The 20,790-nt window shown below is 46.8% G+C and overlaps 1 pseudogene; it reads right to left on the bottom strand.

Moving 5' to 3' along the window:
- Nucleotides 1-18,583: 18,583 nt before the first annotated feature.
- LOC114196764 (ferritin heavy chain pseudogene) lies at nt 18,584-19,392 on the bottom strand (annotated as a pseudogene).
- Between the last annotated feature and the right edge of the window lie 1,398 nt (nt 19,393-20,790).

The raw sequence follows: 20,790 nt of genomic DNA, 5'->3' as shown, positions 1-20,790 counted from the left end.
TCTCAGGGTCCTAGGATTGAGCCCCGGTCAGGCTCCCCACTCAGCAGGGAGTCTGCTGGTCCTTTTCCCTCTCCCTCTGCCCCTCCCCCCACTCGTGCTCTCTCTCTCTCTCTCTCTCTAATAAATAAATAAAATCTTTAAAATAAAATAAAAAAGTAAACGTCATTTATTTTTCCATGAATAGGCAAAAATTCCACTCAAAAATAAAAAAATACAAAGGGGTACACAGTGAAAAGGCATTCTCCAATCCTGTCCCCACTTAGGAACAATATTAGAGACAAGCCAGTACTACATTATGGAAACTGATAACATGTAATCTTTTTTCACACCTTGTTTTCTTGAATTATCATCCATATCAGTGCACAATTTGAATATATCATAATTTATTTAACCAATCCTTTATTAGGTTGTTTTTAATCTTTTGCTAATCAATCAACAATGCAGCAAACACCCTTATAAGGAGTAAAATTGTTCTGTACCCGAATTCCAATGTGTAGAGGAGGGCTTTCCTCCCAACCCACCAAGCAATGCTTAGATACCAGCTGGGTATCCTACAATTCCATTCAATTCTGACCCTATCTACCTGGAGGTAGCATCGGAGCTCACAGGTTAAGGGCTCAGTCCCACAGGACTACCCACACTTTCAGATACCTGTCCAAGTCCAGGTTGGCACCTGTGCTTCTGATCAACTGGCTATAGATCAGAGGTTCCAACAACCCCATTCTTAAGTTCAATTAATTTGCTAGAGTGGCTCACAGAACTCAGAAAAATATTTTACTCACTAGATCACCAGTCTACTATAAGAGGATAGAACTCAGGAGCAGCCAGATGGAAGAGGTGTGTGGGGCAAGGGGACGGGGAAAGAGCGTGGAGCTTCTGTGCCTTCTCCAGGTGTGATATTCTCCCCAATCTCCAAGTGTTCACCAACCCAGAAGCTCTCCAAACCTTCTCCTTTTGGGTTCCTATGACGGATTCATGACAAAGGCATGACTGATGAAATCATTGGCCATTGATAATGGAACTCAATCTCCAGCTCCACTCCAGCCCCTGTTGCAGGAGGTCAGGTGCAGTGGAACTGAAAGTTCTAACCTTCCAATCACATGGTTGGGTCTTGGGCAGCCAGCCTCCGTTCTTAGGGGCAGTCCAAAAAGACACGCCATTTACATAACAAAAGATAACTTTCCCTCTCTCATCACTCAGGAAATTCCAAGAGTTTTAGGAGCTCTGTGCTAGAATCGGGACCAAGACCAAATGTATATTTCTTTTTTTTTTAAGATTTATTTATTTATTTCAGAGAGAAAGAGAGCAAGTGAGCAGGGGGAGGGGCAGAGAGAGAGGGAGAGAGAATGCTGTAGGAGACTCCCCACTGAGCTCAGAGCCCAAAGCAGGGCTCCATCCCAGGACCTTGCTATCATGACCTGAGCTGAAATCAAGAGCCAGCCACCCCCAAATGCGTATTTCTCATTATAAATCACAATATCACAAAGGGGCATCATTGCTCATGATAAATCAATGAATTAAACGGTAACCATAGTAGGGATTACCAATTCACTCTCCATAGTAACTCATCTAATAATGAGTTCAGGCTCTTCATCGTTAAGCTGAACTGCATTTTCAGCATCTCCCAAACAGAAAAATCAAGACTGTTATGATTCGGGTAGTTTTTCTATGAATTGGTCCTATGATGAGAGAAAGTGAACATTTTTTCATATATTTAAGAATGATTTGTGTTTCCTTTCTGTGAATTGTCTGTACATGGTCTTTGCCCATTTTTCCATTAGATTATTGGCCTGTTTCCTTACCAGTTTGTGGGAACTCTTAATATATTAGGGAAATTATTCTTTTCTATATTCAGAATTAAAAATATACTTCCCAGTTTGTCATTTGTCTTTTGACTGCATATATAATGGTCTCTGCCATGAAGAAATTAGATTTTTATATAATCGTATTTATCCATTTTTTATTTTATGGATTCTGGACTTCATTTCATACTTGGACAAAATTTCCCCTTACAAAATAATAAAAAATTCTCCAATGGATTTTTCAAGGACTTTTATAGTTTCTTTCTTTCTCTCTTTCTTTCTTGACATCTAAATATTTGGTGTGTTTGGAGTTTATCCTAGTTAAAGAAATGGATCCAAGTTTTCCCCTTCCCCCACCCCAGAGGGCTACTCAGTTGTCCCCAACACTATTTTTGTTAGTTATCTATATTTTCCCATTAATTTATATACCCTTATAATAACTTTTCCTGGCAACACTCAAATGATAGGTTTTTCTAGTTAAAAAGAAATACTAGGTGTAGACACCCTACTTGATTGCCCCTCCCGACTACATTTATGAATCAATACCAGAAACATTTTAAATATTTGGCAACAGAGACCAATAATAGTATTCTGGCTAAACTGTATTCTTGTAAATCTCCCCGATGGAATAGTGTACAACCTTTAAAGCAATGATTATACAGATTATGTCAAAACGCGGGGGAAATGCTTCTGATGCAAATATCAAGTGAAAAAGGAAGGATATAAACTTTATGCAAACCAAGAAGATGACCACAGTCTGAAAACATGCATAGCAAAGAATCACATGGGCAGTACACCAGAATCTTAACATGGTTTCGTTGGGGTAAGAGACGAGAGATTTCCCCCACCTTTTTTCCCCTGGATTTTCTGTAAAGTGGTGGTATCAAGTGTAATTTTCACATTTACTTTTTAATCATGGCAGATTGTCCAACTGGGTTTTGCTCTTCTGTCTCGGGAGACCTCACTAAATGACAGTAAAGAAATAAAAAGATTACAAACCTACAAAGACAAAAAAAAAAAAAGGAAGCAGAAGATCTCACAGCTGAAAAACTCTTAACACGTTTTTGGGAGAGGGCGTGCTGGGAGAGGGCGTGCTGCTGGAGGAATGGTAACAGACACCACAGAATTGTGAAGGAAGCGACCAGAAGGCGCTGGGTGGGGTGGTGATTAAAGTAAAACATGTCACTTGTGGACAGGACTCCAGACTCCCCTCCTGGGAGACATCGCTGACTCACTGTGTGTGCCCTCAAGCCAAGACACTTAGAAGTGCTCTTGCCTCTTTTCTCACAACTAAACAAGGAACACTGTGTTTAACATATCCAGCTTCCACTTGAGGCTGTGGGGAGGTTAATTACTGTTTGAAAAGGTATGTGAACTGGTGGGATAAAAGACCCAACAGGCAGAAGGAGGGTTATTACCAAGCATGTAACCCTTTGAATCCTGTGATCCTCTCATGCACCCAGGAGACCAACACTCCAGGTTCATAGCTGGGCACCTACAGGTGCAGCTTAATGCAAGCTTTGGCGAAACCCTCAGATCACTTTAAGAACAGGGCAGGGATGACCATTGGTAAAGGTATGAATGGGTGTGAAACTCCCAGCTGGAACACCAGCCCAGGTATATCCTTGGGCAGCTGTTTCCTATAGAACTAGTGACGTGTCCTCCTTGGTCCCCTCCCCCAGTATGCGTGTTCCTTCCCAGATCTGGAGCCCTGCCTTCAGTTCTCATCTAGAGCCCTTTGTTGCCCTGCCTCACTCCTACTCAGCAAGGCAAATCCAGTCTCCATACACTGGGAACTCTGATACCCTAGAGATGCTGCTCAGAATGCAATGGTCTTGTCAAGATGTAGAAATGTGGTACAATTGAGTGAGCTCCAATAAATTGATGATGTTGGCAGTTACATCTACTCAGGAGGGGGACACACACACACACACACACACACACACACACACACACACCTGATTTCAAGAACTTGCTGGTAGGTTTGAATCCAGTCTCTTTTCTAAGGCTTGGAAGCACATGGGTTTGAAAATATTCATTCATTCATTCGTTCATTTGTTCATTCATTTAATTAATTGTCTTCATTCTTTCTTTGACAGAGTAAATTTCTAAGCTCAGAAATGTAGCTTTAAAGCAAAGCGGGCGGCATCACAATTCCGGACTTCCAGCTCTATTACAAAGCTGTCATCATCAAGACAGTATGGTACTGGCATAAAAACAGACACATAGATCAATGGAACAGAATAGAGAGCCCAGAAATGGACCCTCAACTCTATGGTCAACTCATCTTTGACAAAGCAGGAAAGAATGTCCAATGGAAAAAAGACAGTCTCTTCAACAAATGGTTTTGGGAAAATTGGACAGCCACATGCAGAAGAATGAAACTGGACCATTTCCTTACACCACACACAAAAATAGACTCCAAATGGTTGAAAGACCTAAACGTGAGACAGGAGTCCATCAAAATCCTAAAGGAGAACACAGGCAGCAACCTCTTCGACCTCAGCCACAGCAACTTCTTCCTAGAAACATCGCCAAAGGCAAGGGAAGCCAGGGCAAAAATGAGCTATTGGGATTTCATCAAGATAAAAAGCTTTTGCACAGCAAAAGAAACAGTCAACAAAACCAAAAGACAACCGACAGAATGGGAGAAAATATTTGCAAATGACATATCAGATAAAGGGCTAGTACCCAAAATCTATAAAGAACTTATCAAACTCCACACCCAAAGAACAAATAATCCAATCAAGAAATGGGCAGAAGACATGAACGACATTTTTCCAAAGAAGACATCCAAATGGCCAACAGACACATGAAAAAGTGCTCAGGGCGCCTGGGTGGCTCAGTTGGTTAAGCGACTGCCTTCGGCTCAGGTCATGATCCTGGAGTCCCGGGATCGAGTCCCGCATTGGGCTCCCCGCTCAGCAGGGAGTCTGCTTCTCCCTCTGACCCTCTTCCTTCTCGTGCTCTGTATCTCTCATTCTCTCGCTCTCAAATAAATAAATAAAATCTTTAAGAAAAAAGAAAAGAAAAGAAAAAGTGCTCAACATCGCTCGGCATCAGGGAAATCCAAATCAAAACCTCAATGAGATACCACCTCACACCAGTCAGAATGGCTAAAATTAACAAGTCAGGAAACGACAGATGTTGGCGGGGATGCGGAGAAAGGGGAACCCTCCTACACTGTTGGTGGGAATGCAAGCTGGTGCAACCCCTCTGGAAAACAGTATGGAGGTTCCTCAAACAGTTGAAAATAGAGCTACCATACGATCCAGCAATTGCACTACTGGGTATTTACCACAAAGATACAAATGTAGGGATCCGAAGGGGTACGTGCACCCCAATGTTTATAGCAGCAATGTCCACAATAGCCAAACTGTGGAAAGAGCCAAGATGTCCATCGACAGATGAATGGATAAAGAAGATGTGGTGTATATACACAATGGAATATTATGCAGCCATCAAAAGGAATGAGATCTTGCCATTTGCAACGACGTGGATGGAACTGGAGGGTGTTATGCTGAGTGAAATAAGTCAATCAGAGAAAGACCTGTATCATATGACCTCACTGATATGAGGAATTCTTAATCTCAGGAAACAAACTGAGGGTTGCTGGAGTGGTGGGGGGTGGGAGGGATAGGGTGGCTGGGTGATAGACATTGGGGAGGGTACGTGCTATGGTGAGCGCTGTGAATTGTACAAGACTGATGAATCACAGATCTGTACCTCTGAAACAAATAATGCAATATATGTTAAGAAAAAAAAAAGAAGAAGAAGATAGCAGGAGGGGAAGAATGAAGGGGAGTAAGTCGGAGGGGGAGAGGAACCATGAGAGAAGATGGACTCTGAAAAACAAACTGAGGGTTCTAGAGGGGAGGGGGGTAGGGGGATGGGTTAGCCTGGTGATGGGTATTAAAGAGGGCACATTCTGCGTGGAGCACTGGGTGTTATGCACAAACAATGAATCATGGAACACTACATCAAGAACAAATGATGTAATGTATGGTGATTAACATAACAATAAAAATTATTTAAAAAAAAAAGAAATGTAGCTTTAAAGACCACAATAGGGCACCTGGGTGGCTCAGTCAGGTGGCCTCCCACTCTTAGTTTCAGCTCGGGTTGTGGCCTGGAGGTCGCAGGATCCAGCCCCCCGCCCCCCCGCGCCCCCCCCCAGTCTCGCTCCAGGCTTGTCTGCTTGTCCCTCCCTCTCTGCTCCTCCCCCTGCTCTTTCTGTCTCTCTCTCAAATAAATAAATGAAATCTTAAAAGAAAAAAGACCACAATAATCACTTGCTGAAAATTCCTTCTATAGGTCAGTCCCTGTCCTACACCCTACGAAAATACAAATAAACCCAACTCCTGCCTCAGAGCTAGCTAGACTATTTATACTCCTTTTAAAGATCTAAGCCACTCTTTTCTCCATGAGAACAAGAATAATGTCTGTCTTGGGGCGCCTGGGTGGTTCAGTTGTTAAGCGTTTGCCTTCAGCTCAGATCATGCTCCCAGGGTCCTGGGATCGCCCCGCACCGGGCTCCCTGCTCGGCGGGAAGCCTGCTTCTCCCTCTCCCCCTCCCCCTGCTTGTGTTCCCTCTCTCGCTGTCTCTCTCTCTCTCTGTGTCAAATAAATAAATAAAATCTTTAAAAAAAAAAAAAAGAATGTCTGTCTTATTTGCTGCTGTCTATTGCATTCATTCCTTCAGTAAATATTTACAGAGCACCTACTATGTGCCAGGCCCCAATTCAGACACCAGAGATACAACAGTAAACAAAGTATCTATTCTCATGGACCTCAGATTCTAGTAAGAGACACAGACAATAAGTCAATGAACTAAGCACATAATATGTAAAACAGTGATACTTATTTGGACAAGATAACGAAGAGCAAGGGGACCAGAGTGGTGGAGGATATTATTTCCCATAGGTTCATCAGAGGAGATTTCCCTGATAAAAGGACGTTCAAGCAGAGACTTGCATTAGGTGAGGGAGTGAGCTACGTGGATATCTGGGAGCAGAGAGAACTGTAAGCACAAAATCCTCAAGGCAAGAACAGCCAACAATGGTGTATCAGTGACCCATAACTGGTACGGTGTCATAGGAGTGGAATGAGCAGAGTTGGGGTGCATCCAGCAATGGGGGTGTGGCAGAGGGCGTGCCGTTATCACATGGGGCCTTTCTGATGAGGACTTGGCATAAGATTTTTATGAAAGTATAACACACGTAGAGAAAAATACACAAATCATAAATGCACAACTCAGTGAATTTTCACCAACTGGACCCACCCATTTAAACCCCCCTCCTGACTGAGTGGTAGAATATTGCCAGTGGTGCCCTTGCGGGGCTCAGTCGGTTGAAGGTCTTACTCGTGATTTAGGCTCAGGCCCTGATCTCAGGGTTGTGGGATCGAGCCCCGCATCGGGCTCTGCACCCAGGAGCCGGCTTGTCCCTCTCCTTCTGTTGCCCACCCCCCCCCCCGCTCTCTCTCCTTCTCTCTCTTTCTCAAATAAATAACATCTTTTCAAAAAAGAACATTGCCAGCAGCCCTAAAGCCTCTCTCATGTCCCCTCTGTCCCTATCCTCCCAAAGATGACCATTATTTCAACTTTGGTTACTGTAGATTCATTTTGCCTGGCTTTGAACTTCACGCAAATGGAATCATACAGCATTGCCCTTCGGTGTCTGGCTTTATTTGCTCAATATTATATGTGTGCATTTGTCCATGTTACTACGCATGGTCATGGTTCATTTTTTTCATTAGTGGGTGGTATTGCACTAGTATGTATATACCACAATTTGTCTCTCCATTCTACCATTGATCAACATCTGGACTGTTTCCAATTTGGGGGCTATTTCAAATAATACTGCTATGAGCACTTCATTTGTGTCTTTTAGAACACATAAGTAGGCATTTCAGTTGAGTAAATATTGGGGGGTGGGATTACTGGGCATAGTTTTTGCGTTGATGGGTATTACCAAGCAATCTTCAAACTCTGCTTTTTAATCTGAATGAAAAGGGAAATCATTTGAAGGTTTAATCTGACCTACATCTTTAAAGGATCCACATACTAGAAATTTTTAAAGATTATATGTCTCCAAAGCCTATTTGATGTCACATGGATATCCAGTGGGCATCTCAAACTTTCATCCCAAACCCAGCTCCTGATATTCTGCCCTGGACCAGCTCCTCCCACAGGCTTCCCTTTCTTAATTAATAGCAGCTTCATTGTTCCAGTTACTTGGGCCGAAAACATCGGTGGTGTCCTTTTGTTTTCTTATATTTTTTTACACCCCATATCCTGTCTATCAGCATATCCTGTGAGCTCTGTCTTCAGAATATTCCAGAGTCCCTGCTCACCACACCCCCAACCACTACCTGTCTAGGCCACCCTTATCTCTTCCCTAGACTCGTGCAGTTCCCTCCTCAGTGGTCTCCCGCCTTCCACATCCTGCCCTCACCTTCTTCAGGCTACTATTCATGCAACTTCAAAAGAGAATCCTGTTAGAACATAAATTAGATCCTGTCACTTCACTAGTAAAACTCTCCTGTGGCTTCCTGTAACACAGGGTGAATACCAAAGTCCACACCACCACTCACAGGCAGCAGTGTGGAACGGCTCCCTTTAGCTGACTTCAACCCCTGTGCCTCTCCCCTTCTCACTCCTCTCGGGCCACACTGGTCTTTCCCCTGTTCACCAGGCAGTCCAGGCACACTCCCACCTCAGGGCCTTTGCACTTGCTGTTCCCTCTGCCTACAATGCTCTTGCCCCCACTGCTGTCTCCCTTGCCTCCTTCAAGTCTTATTTCAGGATTCCCTTTCTCAGCAAGGACTTCTCCAGCCACCTTGTTGGACATTTCACACTTCCCTCCGTACCCAACATGTCGTATTTGCTTTCCCAGCTTTGTTTCCTCCGCTTAGCATTTATCACTATCTCACATGCCATAATTTTTATCTTGTTTATCACCTGTCCCTCCCAGTGGAACGTAACTGCTATGAGGATATTGATTTTTTTACGTTTCATTTACCTCCATAGCCCAGCATCTAGAATGAGGCTTGGCACACAGTAGGTACTCCACAAATATTTATTGTGTGAATGAGTGAATGGAATCGTAGCCCTAGATCCTTTGCTGATTACCTGTGCCTGAGAAGCTGGTCACAAATCAGCAGTGGTTTCTAAGCACCTCCAGTAAGTTGGAGTTGCCAATAGAAACATGCTCCTTCTGTACGCTCCCTTCCTGGCGTGCAGGGACCTGGGAAAAGCGGAGATGCTGATTGATATCTCTGACTGGGAAGGAAGATGGGATGAGGTACTAGAAATTAGAGGAAGGATGTCTCCGCCCGTCTGCTCCCAACAGCAGAGGCTACGATCTGCCTGGCAAGTCGCCTGCTCCCAGAAACAGGATGTGTCCAGAGAGGAAGTGACTGCAGACATGGTTCAGGGGGAAAATGCCCTGTGCCTGAGACAGAACACTTGAGGCGAGTCATTCTGGAGCCTTCCAAGGGTCCATTCCTGGGGGATGAGTAAATTCCGCTCCACAGTCTCACAGTGACTCACTCTATATCTCGGGGAATTCACAGCCCATCCCTAAGACAGGGCGAACAGGTGTTTCCTCCTTTGGGATTCCCAGCTTGGGTGACTGGATGCTGAAGGAGAGGCAACGGTCATGCCAAGCCCACAGCCATGTCAGGTGGGCTACAAGATTAACCTGCTCCTGTGCTGGCATCTCCCTGGGAATGATGTGGGTGAGGAAGCGGGGCAGCAGGTCCTGGTGCTGTGTCTGCCACCACAGGGAGGACTAACTCAGTGCTGGAGAGAGAGGAGAGAGCACCCGGCTTTGAGGCTCTGCAGGAGCTGTCATAGAGAGCAGCTTTTTAGCAAACCATTTTACCAATCTCGTCTTCTTGATTTGAGATCAGAAGTTACAATGGTCCAGAAGGCCAGTGCCAGAGGTCTCTAGGAAACCTGCTTTCTGTACCTTCCCCGGGAGTGGATGAGGAAGCAAGCTGAGCCTGCCTCAGCCCTGGGACCTCACACTCAGGCACCCAGCAGAGGGATCTCCCAGCTCTGTCAAGGTGATCCAGCTTCCAGATCACGGAGGCTGTGGCCTGAAATCTTACTTTGCGGCCGGAATAGAGAGAAATAGTTCCTACAGACTCTCCACAGTAGCTCTGCCTTGGTGGGCTCAAAAATTTGGCCTCTGCATTTTGGCCAAAGGGCATGAATGTCATAAAACCCATGCCAGGAAACTTTTGATGAAAAGCAACCCGGCTGTTTAATAACTACAAACACAGTGCTCAGCATGGAAATGGGCAGATGCATCAATTCAAGTTCCCAGAAGAACAGAAAAAGCAAGAAAATTCTCCCAACACACTGTGTGACCACAGCAATCTCCAGACAAGCTCCGGGCCTTCTGTTTACGGGGAAATGCAGCGAGCAACTCAAAGCTTGGAATGTTATTATGAGCATTATGATTATTATAATAAAAGCTGTGGTATTTTCTTCCTCCTCTCTGAAAACCAAAACAAGCATCTTTAAGCTTGTCTTTGATAAGAGGTTGAAGATAGCAGGAGGTACCACCCTGGCAGGCAGCGTATAACTTCTTTATTTACAAGAAAGAGCTCATATGGTACAAAGCATTCTTCAACCTGCTTTTTTTGCTTAAGTAATGGATCATGAACATCTTGTCATGTCAATTTGTATGTATCTATATCCTTCTATGTACTTCCTGTAAACTAAGACTAAGGGGTCTTCCCTGATGGAAGAGATGGAGTAACCTTGAGGATGGCCTGAAGGTGAGCCCCAAGCAGGCATCCACACTGTTCAGTGCTCTGCCAGACACTCCCCCCGGGGAGGAGTCCCCTTTTGGCTGGCTTGAGCCCTTCCCTGCTGCAATTTCCCCTGCCCCTGCTCCAAACTCATTTTTTCCTTTCTAGAGGCTGGATGTGGAAAGCAAAGAAACCATTCTCCCTGGTAGAGTGAACAGCCCTCCTGATTTGCCTGAGAGTGAGGGTTTTCCCATAACATAGGACTTTGGGTTTTTAAAACTAGGACAGTCCCCGGAAAACCAGGAGGGCTGATCACCCTATTCCCAGAATCGTGGTGTTGGTGGGGGGAGGGGAGCCCAATTCTGACTGAGTTGCTGGAGATCCCCTTCTCACATCTCCTTCCCCCAAGGTCAAGCTGGAAATTTCTGGAATGCACACTTACAGAGATTCTCATTGACTGGGCCTGCTTAGGTCCCATGCCCATGCTGGAAACAGTTGCCAGGACAGGGAATGGGTACCTGGGAGGCATAGAACTATCCACCAGGAAAGGAATCCTGCTCAAGATACTGGCTGCTTCCCACTCAGCAAAGCCATCCTATGTCTGAAGCCAGCCACAAGCTCTCCCTAGAGCTTCCATTTTTTTCGTCAAATGAGGTGGCTGCCGGGCCCTTCCCTGCCTCAGCCTGTGGGACCTGGGTCCTAGTATCCACAAAGGAGCAGAGCTGAGGGGAAGAGGCTGCTCACAGGCAGGACAGACTTGGCCATCGCTGTGGGAGACACCGCTCAGGGGACCAGGATAAACTTAGGTTTAAGCAGTAGGTCTAGGAACACTTTCAAATAACATGCATCATTTTTGGGGGAGTCAGCCTTCCAACACCTTTCCACATAAAATGCCTCTACATTTTTTTTAAGGTTTTGTTTATTTATTTATGTGAGAGAGAGAGAGAGAGTGTGCACATACGCACGTGTACGTGCTGGGGGAGGGGCAGAAGGAGAGAGAGAGAGACAATGTCAAGCAGACTCCGCACTGAGTGTGGAGCCTGACATGGGGCCCGATCTCATGACCCCAAGATCACAAACGAACCCCAAATCAAGAGTTGGACGCTTAACTGACTGAGCCACTGAGGCACCCCCAAATGCCTCTACATTTAAACTATAAATCTGGGGCGCCTGGGTGGCTCAGTCTGTTAAGCGTCTGCCTTCAGCTCAGGTCATGATCCCAGGGTCCTGGGATCGAGTCCCACATCGGGCTCCTTACTCAACAGGGAGTCTGCTTCTCCCTCTCCCTTTCCCTCTGCTGCCCCCCCTGCTTGTGTTCTCTGACAAATAAATAAATAAAATCTTAAAAAACAAACAAACAATGAATCTAATTACTAATGTGGAAAATACACAGTAAGTACACAAGTTTCCCTGTGTTTCCAGAACTTCTGGACATTCTGTGGTACATTTATTGTACTTTTTTTTTCCAGCTTCACAGTTAGACCCAATAATTTCAATTTAAAGGTACTTCATCTGAAATCATGTAATGAAAATGTAAGTAGCATAACTTTAAAAAATAAGTAGTTGAATAAATAAACAAAGGAGGACAAAATAGAAATCTCCCATGCAGAAAAATTCCAAATAATCTATGTGCATACTCCACCCTCAAGGCTCCCTGGTCCCTGGCCCTTCCTTACCCATGGGGTGTGCATTGTGACTTCCTTCCCAAAAATCACAGCTGGAAAGTGGGAGAAAAGAGGCACTTTATAGCAGAGAAACCTGACTAACATGACCTCAACCAGGCGATTTTAAAAGAAAAGAGTTTGTCCTGTGTTTCCTGACTTCGCCAACACCTTACGCAACTGTGAGGAGGCAGAACGGCCCTGGAGTCAACAGGCTCTGAGTTCCAATCCTAGCCCCGTGTGCTGGTGGGGCAGTCACTTGACCTCACTGAGGCTCAGTTTCCTCAACTGTAAGTGGGAGGAGGAGGAGAATATGGTGACGTATGTCGGCCTTTAGTGATACTGAGCGGCTGAGAGATGTCTGAATACACATGGAAGGAGCTCCAAGGTGCCAGAATGGAGGGCAGAGGGTCCCCCCCCCCCGTCCCCACTGCCCCAGACAGGCAGTTCCCCTCATGCTCTGCCAGGTCCACCCAGCCAGTCACTCATTCTCTGCTAAAGGCAGCAAGGTCAAGGGCCTTTCAGACCCTCTCGGTCAGTTTGGTTAGAGGTGGTTTGCACAAAGTTCTGCTGGGACCCAGAGGGCATGCTCTGTAGAACACAATAGCCATGCCAGAGTCTCAGACCACAAACCCCAAGAGTCTGAGTGTGGAGACACTCAGGAAGTCTGAAGGGTCCTTCTCATCCTCAGGGGCCCAGCTCAGCTCTCAGGAATGGTATGCATCCAAAGGCAGGAAGGCCTGACAAGTCTGTCCCATCAAGCCACCAGACACTGTTCACCTTCATGTGATTGCACTAAAGGTCGAGTTCTCCAGGAGGAGTGAGGTGATCTGGGACCTTCGGAGCCAGGGCGGAACCCATGCCTGAGAAGTGAGGCCACCACAGGAAGTGCCGAGGCCTCTGCTATCTCAGGGAGTGAGTGGTGTTTAGGTTCTTGTTTTCTTTTCCTCTCTTCTTTTTTCCTCCCATACCTTCTCCAAGGAGGTATTACACATGTACGGCAAACCCCAAGATGAAGAAGAGGGGGCGACCTTCCTTCAAGATCTGATGTGTCAAAGGCCCAGGACGGTCCTGGCTAGGCGCCCTCCCCCTGCTGGCTGAGCCTCACTACTGGCTGTGGGGCCCGGGGCACCTTCCCTGGGGGAGGGAGAGAGAGAAGGTAGAGGTAGGTCATCAAGTCGGACCTAGTCACAACTGCCCCTGGGGGTTCTCGGCCGCCGACAGCCCCGTGAAGAGAGAAAGAATCTCTTGGTGGGCTGAAGGAGCATCTTGGTAGAAGGAGGGCGAAGAAATAACAGGTTGGCCAGGGATTGCTGCGGGTCTCCTGAAGGCCCCTCTGGGCAAAACGCACTGGTGGTCCCAGGAGTCCTGCTTCGGGCGGGAGCAACCCAGAACTTCTGTGAAAGAAAGGACAGGGCAGCAGAACGGGGGGGGGGGGGGGCAGTGACAGGGAGGCAGAGAGGGAGACACAAGGCCACCCTAGGGACAGAGGGCAGTGCCTGCTTGTCAAAGCCGGGCTCAGGCCCCGCGGGACGCTGCTGGAAGATTGAGGAATCGTGGCTCCTCGAAACCTCATGGCATTTTACAGATAAGAAAACTGAGGCCCATGAGGGACCACAGGCAGTGATTAGCTGAATCAGATTTGAACCTAGGACTGTCTGACTCCAGCGTCCAGGCTTTTCTACAACTCTGTGCGCTGTCATAAGTGCCTCAGAGCTGCAGCCTGCCTGCTTTGGGTCCACGCCTCACCCATGCCTGCTTTTCGTTACTTGTGATTTTAAAAAATAACCGTCATGCAAAAAAATGTTTTAAATAATAAAGTTAGGTTGATATATACGGACAGGGTAGATTAAATAGAAGCCAAAGTAACAGTGGCTTAAACAAGCAAAGTTTCCGACTCTCTGGTGGTCGGGGATTCCAGTTCTTTCTGTCTTGTTGCTCCCCTTCCCGAGGCTACGGTTCAAGGTGGCTCAAGCCCACTGTGTGCACATTCCCGGCAGCAGAAAGGGAATAAAGCAGAGGGGAAGGCACACCTTTCCTAAGGGAACCGCCTGGGGGTGGGGGGGACACATCATTTCTCCCCACAGTACATAGACCAGACTGTAGTCATAAGAGCCACATGGAGGGGCAAAGGGATGACAGGTGAGTCTGAAACCCTGTTGGGCAGCCAGGGAGGCCTGGCGTGGCAGGTGTCTCCCGCCCCAAGCAGCCGGGTTCCGGCTTCGTTACCCCAGTGTACCATGCAAAAGTCTGACTTGCTGGGGTGCCTGGGTGGCTCAGGCAGTTAAGTGTCTGCCTTCGGTTCAGGGCATGATCCCGGGGTCCTGGGATCGAGCCCCGCATTGGGCTCCCTGCTCAGCGGGGAGCCTGCGTCTCCCTCTCCCTCTGCTCCTCCCCCCTGCTCCCCTCCTGCTTGCTCTCTCTCTCTCAAATAAATAAAATATTTTTTTTTAAAAAAAGTATGACTTTCCAGGGGTGCCTGGTTGGCTCAGTCAGTGGAGCATGTGACTCTTGATCTTGGGGTCTTGAGTTCGAGGCCCACATTCGGCATAGATGTCACTTCTAAAAAAAATCAAAAGTATGACTTTCCCTCTGTATTATCATGTGCAAAAGTTAGGCTCCACTGACTTATAAGACTAGAACTGAGTGGCATAGACTTCTGGAAAAGAGTGGGGAAACAGTCTCCTGGTATTGTGGGGTGGGGGGAACAGACACCAAGGACAAGAACATTAGGGCAAACTCCATCACCTCACAAAGGATCATCAGCACAAGGACATTGCTTCCAAAACTAATTGTAACTGGGGAAACCCTTCCTTTAATTGGCTAGAAAATAATAACAGATCTAAGCATCTTAACAATATATTTGCCAAACGGATTTATCAGGGAATAAAAATGAAATTAAAATAATCAAGGGGCAGGCGCCTGGGTGGCTCAGTCAGTTAAGGGGTCTGCCTTCAGTTCAGGTCATGATCCCAGGGTCCTGGGATGGAGCCCCGCATCGGGCTCCCTGCTCAGTGGGGAATCGGCCTCTCCCTTTGCCCCTCTCCCTGTTCATTCTCTCAAATAAATAAATAAAATCTTTAAAAAAAATAAAAATTAGGGGCGCCTGGGTGGCTCAGTCGGTTAAGCGGCTGCCTTCGGCTCAGGTCATGATCTCAGTGTCCTGGGATCGAGCCCCACATCGGGCTCCCTGCTCCGCGGGAAGCCTGCTTCCCCCTCTCCCACTCCCCCTGCTTGTGTTCCCTCTCTTGCTGTGTCTCTCTCTGTCAAATAAATAAATAAAATATTAATAAAAAATAAATAAACATTAAAAATTTAAAAAATGATCAAGTAAGATTTATCTCTGGAATTCAAGGATTGTTAAACATCAAAATTATAATAATAGCCTTGCTGGACATTTGCCCCTCCAAATCCATTTTTCACCTTTCCTCATCCTGCTCTCTGTCCTTGGAGGTTGTCCTCTAAGGACCACATTAAAGGGCCTTCTCACCCTCGCTTCTGATAGGCTCAGCCAATGGGGGAGCCAAAAGAAGACAGGAGGAAGGGAGGAGTGCACAGGTGGGGCGCTGATTATTCCAGCAGCCTGAGAGCTTGCCACTGGGCAGCTACATCCCTTGCGCGAAGGTCATGGCCTTTCCATCCCTGGATTTCAGTGAGCACTCCTACCCTTCCCCTTTTAGGCCCAGGCATGGCAAAGAAAGCATTCCACTATTTCCAGCTTCGGCGTTCTGTGTTATTCCTTGCTGTTTTTCTCACCTACTTCTCATTAAACTCTCCTCAAATTGCCCAGTTTGAATGTGCACCTGTTCCCTGCTGGTAATAGGGACCAGGGGTGGCCCAGTACCAAGGGCAGCCCCTCGAGATGGAATCCTGAGATTAGATTGCTCATTTATTTGAGGAGAGCAACCACAACCTCCTTGAACTCCTGGGGAGTGGTGGGCATGGGATGGGTCACGTGAAATCCGTGGCATTGTGATCACTCAACTTGTCGGTGGTAGCATGGGATGAAGGGCAGGCGGAGGATAAGGCATTAGGATTTGGAGTGACTTGGGCCCTTAGTTACTATAGCAGTTCTGGTCGTTTCACCGATTATGGTCACTTGGTTTCTTCTGGCAGCCCTGGAGAGGACACACCGGGAAAAGGAAAAATCGAAAGCCGTGATGTCACACTAAGATTGCAGTGGTCAGTGAGAAAGGAGGCTTGGTGGCAGCTTTGAGGAAGCCCTCGCCATCTGTCCTTGCAGAGTAGTAGGTGTGGCTGAAGCCTGAGCCCAGGGCCTCACTGTACATGCAGCAGAGAACCTTGAACTCTCAGATTCCCCTGAACCTCCCCTGTCAGAGCAGGTGGTCCCTTCCCTGTCTGGGGGAACTGTTTTTCCCTGCCTCAGAGCCCCTCACTGACTGCACCCAGGACAGCTGCTTCACAAAGGGGATGCCAAATCTCCTCTTCCATCTCCCAGGCCTGAAGGAAGAGTTAGATCCCAACACAACCCAGATGAGGAAGTGCAAGTCCTGAGCCAGAAGGAGATGGCCTAGACACAGAAAGAGTTTTAGGACCTTGCCAATTCAAATCAAGAGTCTTGGGAGCAAGTACAGGAATGAATTCTATACACCATAGCCCAAGGAGGGTAAGTACAAGGCTTCCTCGGGCTGAGTTCCCTTGACATGAAGTTACCCAGGTTTAGGCTTTGGAGTTTGGCCTGAATAATCTCCTACAATGGCTAATTCAGACTAGATTTAATAGCGACCTAAAGTTAATGAGGTTGAGATGCCAAAAAATCCTTGGCATGTTGAGTGTAGAGGAACGAGTCTGAAAGCCCAAAGGAACAGGAATGTTCAAACGAATCAATTACTTGTGACCTCTCGGCCATTCCCAGCCATATCTCCCTTCCTTCACCCTAAGGCCTGGAGGACATTCTTTTCACCAAGATGTTAACAAATGCATTGTGACAGGGGCACCACTGTCTTTCAGGAACTCTGTGGTGACTGTCACTGTAGGCTGGAGGTGAGCTCTGGGTTGCTACGAAGAAATAAGAGTCCTTGATCTCAGTGAGAAAAGCCAAATTCCAGAAGGGTAGAGGTCAGGTGGGTGTTTGTCAGACACCACGTGGCACAATTTCTTCGTAAACAGCAGAAAGGAATGGGAATCAAACTGGACTGACCAGTGATAGCCAACTGATCACAGCGTTCCCGGGAATTAGGTAGATAATGCAACCTAGTAAGATGCCACTTGACATATAAGGAGGAAAAATTCCATAACTTGCGTTGCTGTGATAGGGATTCATGGCTTCCTATGCAGTTCTCAGATCTACCAGTTCACACACCGAAGTCCCACTGACTGAGGGAGAAGCTGAGAATTTTTGAGGAGAGGTCTGCAAGGCAGTCACATGTATACACTGTGAATCTTTCCCCAAACCCTCCTAGAGGGTCTCAGGGCCACTTACCAGAGTGGCTGTGCACTGAGGAAAAGGAAACACCCAGACTTTCTAGGGGTTCTTAGATATTGGTTCTAAATTGATGTCTCTGGAGACCCAAAATTCCACTGTGATCTACTGGTCAGAATAAGAGTTTATGGAGATCAGGTGCAAGTGGAATCTTGACCCAAGTCTAGTGTCTTGTGGTTATGTCCCTAATCCTTGAATGTATACATGAAGACACACCTAGTGTGGTAGGCGGAATACAAGTCCCCACAAAGTTGTCTACAGTTGAATCCCCAGAACCTGGGAATATATTACAGTTCATGGCAAAGGAGAATCAAGGTAGCAGATGGACTGAAGCCCACTAATCAGATTACCTTCAAATAGGGAGATTATCCTAGATAATGTGGTCCCAATGTAATCACAAGGGTCCTTAAATGTGGAAGTGAGAGGCAGAAGAGTCAACATCAGAGTGACCAGACGTGAAGGACGTGAGAAAGACTTGCCCAGCCATTGCTGGCTTTGAAGATAAAGAGGCCACAAGTCAAATAATGTAAAGGCCAAGAAACGGATTTCCCCAGGGGTGTCTGGCTGGCTCAGTCAGTAGACCACGCAACTCTTGATCTCAGGATTGTGAGTTCAAGACCCATGTTGGGTGTAGAGATTACTTAAAAATAAAATCTTTTAAAAATAAATAAAGAAAGAAAGAAAACCAATCTTCCCTTAGAAAAAGAAAGAAAGAAAGAAATGGAATTCCCCTAGAGCCTCCAGAAAGAAACGCAGCCATACTGACACCTTGATTTCAGCTCAGTGAGACCGTCTCACACTTCTGATCTCTAAAACCGTAAGACAACAAATATGTGGGGTTTGTTTGTTTGTTTGTTTGGGTACCAAATTACTTTATTTGAAGAATGGTACAAATGAAAGAAGTTAAGTAGATGTTTTGGTACAACTTATAGAAAAGGTAAAGGTAACCCCAACATGCATGCACTGCCTTGGTGACCAGGGAAGTCACCCTTGTGGCTATGGGAAGACAGCCTAAGGCTTAGCTTTCACTATCACTGTTTCCCAAGGTGTGCTTGTCAAAGAGATACTCTGCCATGCCAGATTCGGGAGCCCCCATCTTGCGCAGGTTGGTTACGTGGTCACCCAATTCTTTGATGGATTTCACCTGCTCATTCAGGTAATGAGTCTCAATGAAGTCACACAAATGGGGGGTCAGTTTTATCAGTGGCCAGTTTGTGCAGTTCCAGTAGTGACTGATTCACGCTCTTTTCCAAATGTAATGCACACTCCGTTGCCTTCAGCCCGTTCTCCCAATCATCATGGTCTTGTTTCCTGATATCCTGAGGGAAGATTCAGCCACCTCGTTGGTTCTGCAGCTTCATCAGTTTCTCAGCATGTTCCCTCTCCTCATGAGATTGGTGAAGAAAATATTTGGCGAAGTTCTTCAAAGCCACATCATCGCGGTCAAAGTAGTAAGACATGGACAGGTAGACGGAGGAGGCATAGAGCTCCAGGTTGATCTGGCGGTTGATGGCGGCCTCCGAGTCCTGGTGGTAGTTCTGGCGCACCTGCGAGGGGGTCGCAGTCGTCATGGCAGCGGCTGAGAAAAGGCGGCGGCGAGCGGCGGCGGGGGCCTTGGAGCGGTCCGAGGGCGCGACGAAGAGATGGCGGAGGGCTGGCTCTGAACGGCCGGCCCGGGTGGGGGACGAGCGCCGGGTTCCGTGCAAGCACTGTTGAAGCAGGAAACCGCGGCGACTCTCGGCGGAGACTCAATATGTGTTTGTTTTGTTTTGTTTTTTTAAGATTTTATTTATTTATTCATGAGAGACAGAGAGAGAGAGAGAGAGGCAGAGGGAGAAGCAGACTCCCCACTGAGCAGGGAGCCCGATGCGGGACTCGATCCCAGGACCCTGGGATCATGACCTGAGCCGAAGGCAGATGCTTAACCATCTGAGCCACCCAGGCGCCCCGCAATATGTGTTGTTTTAAGCCACATAGTTTGTTACTTCTTTTTTTTTTAAATAGTAAATTTCTTCAAGATTTTATTTATTTATTTTTGAGAGAGAGAGAGAGCTCAAGCAGGGGGAGGGGCAGGCAGAGAGAGAGGGAGAAGCAGACTCCCGCTGAGCAAGGAGCCCGATGTGACTCAATCCCAGGACTCTGGGATCATGACCTGAGCCGAAGGCAGACGCTTAACCCACTGAGCCACCCAGGCGCCCTATAACTTCGGCCGCAGAATATTACACTTAGCAAAGGGCAGAATCCTCACATTGGTGCTCTGACCCACGCAGTGAGGATATTAGGATAAGAATGGCCAAGTAGAACTTTCCCCATTCCCAATGCCCCACCAAGATATCAAACCCAAACCAGCTCTAAACCCCTAAAGAGAGGGCAATAATTATGCTTCCATCAAAGATCTGAAAGATGCAGGGACAGCCATTCCCACCCCATGCCCATACAGCATCCTGTTTGAATGGCATAAGTCCCCTATGGTCCTTGAGAATGCCAGGAGACTGATGGAGCAGGTGCCGGCTGTGCCGATCAGAACTGCAACACTACGCATCGAATACACAGCTACTCACCAGAAGAATACTTTTTTTTTAAAAACTGAAGTATAGTTGACATGCCATGTTATATTAATTTCAGATGTACAACATAGTAGTTCAACAATTCTATGCGTTTACTCAATGCTCACTACCACAAATATAGCCACCACCTGTCACCATACAACATTATTACGTTATTGGCTCTGTCCCCATGCTGCACTTTTCATCTCTCTGATATATTTATTTTATAATTGGAAGGTTGTACTTCTTTTTTTTTTTAGAGGCGGGAAGCAGCAGAGGTAGAGGGAGAGAGAGAGTCTTAAGCAGGCTCCACGCCCAGCGCCAAGCCTGATGCGGGGCTCGATCTCACGACCATGAGATCATGACCTGAGCTGAAATCAAGAGTGGGACGCTTAACAGACTTTGCACCACCCAAGTGCCCCTGGAAGTTTATAGTTCTTAATCCCCTTCGCCAATTTCACCATCCTCCCACCCCCTTAGCCCTCTGGCAACCACCCCACTGTTCTCTGTATTTCTGAGTCTGTTTCTGTTTTTTGTTGTTGTTGTTTGCAGAAAAATATTTTTCCCCACACCCA

The sequence above is a fragment of the Eumetopias jubatus genome, unplaced genomic scaffold, assembly GCF_037043125.1.
Source record: "Eumetopias jubatus isolate StellerSeaLion01/CBP00866 unplaced genomic scaffold, mEumJub1_p1.0 scaffold_10, whole genome shotgun sequence".
In the NCBI taxonomy this organism is placed as follows: Eukaryota; Metazoa; Chordata; class Mammalia; order Carnivora; family Otariidae; genus Eumetopias; species Eumetopias jubatus.
Note: the sequence above shows the minus strand (reverse complement) of the source record. Positions and strands in the feature narration are given on the sequence as shown.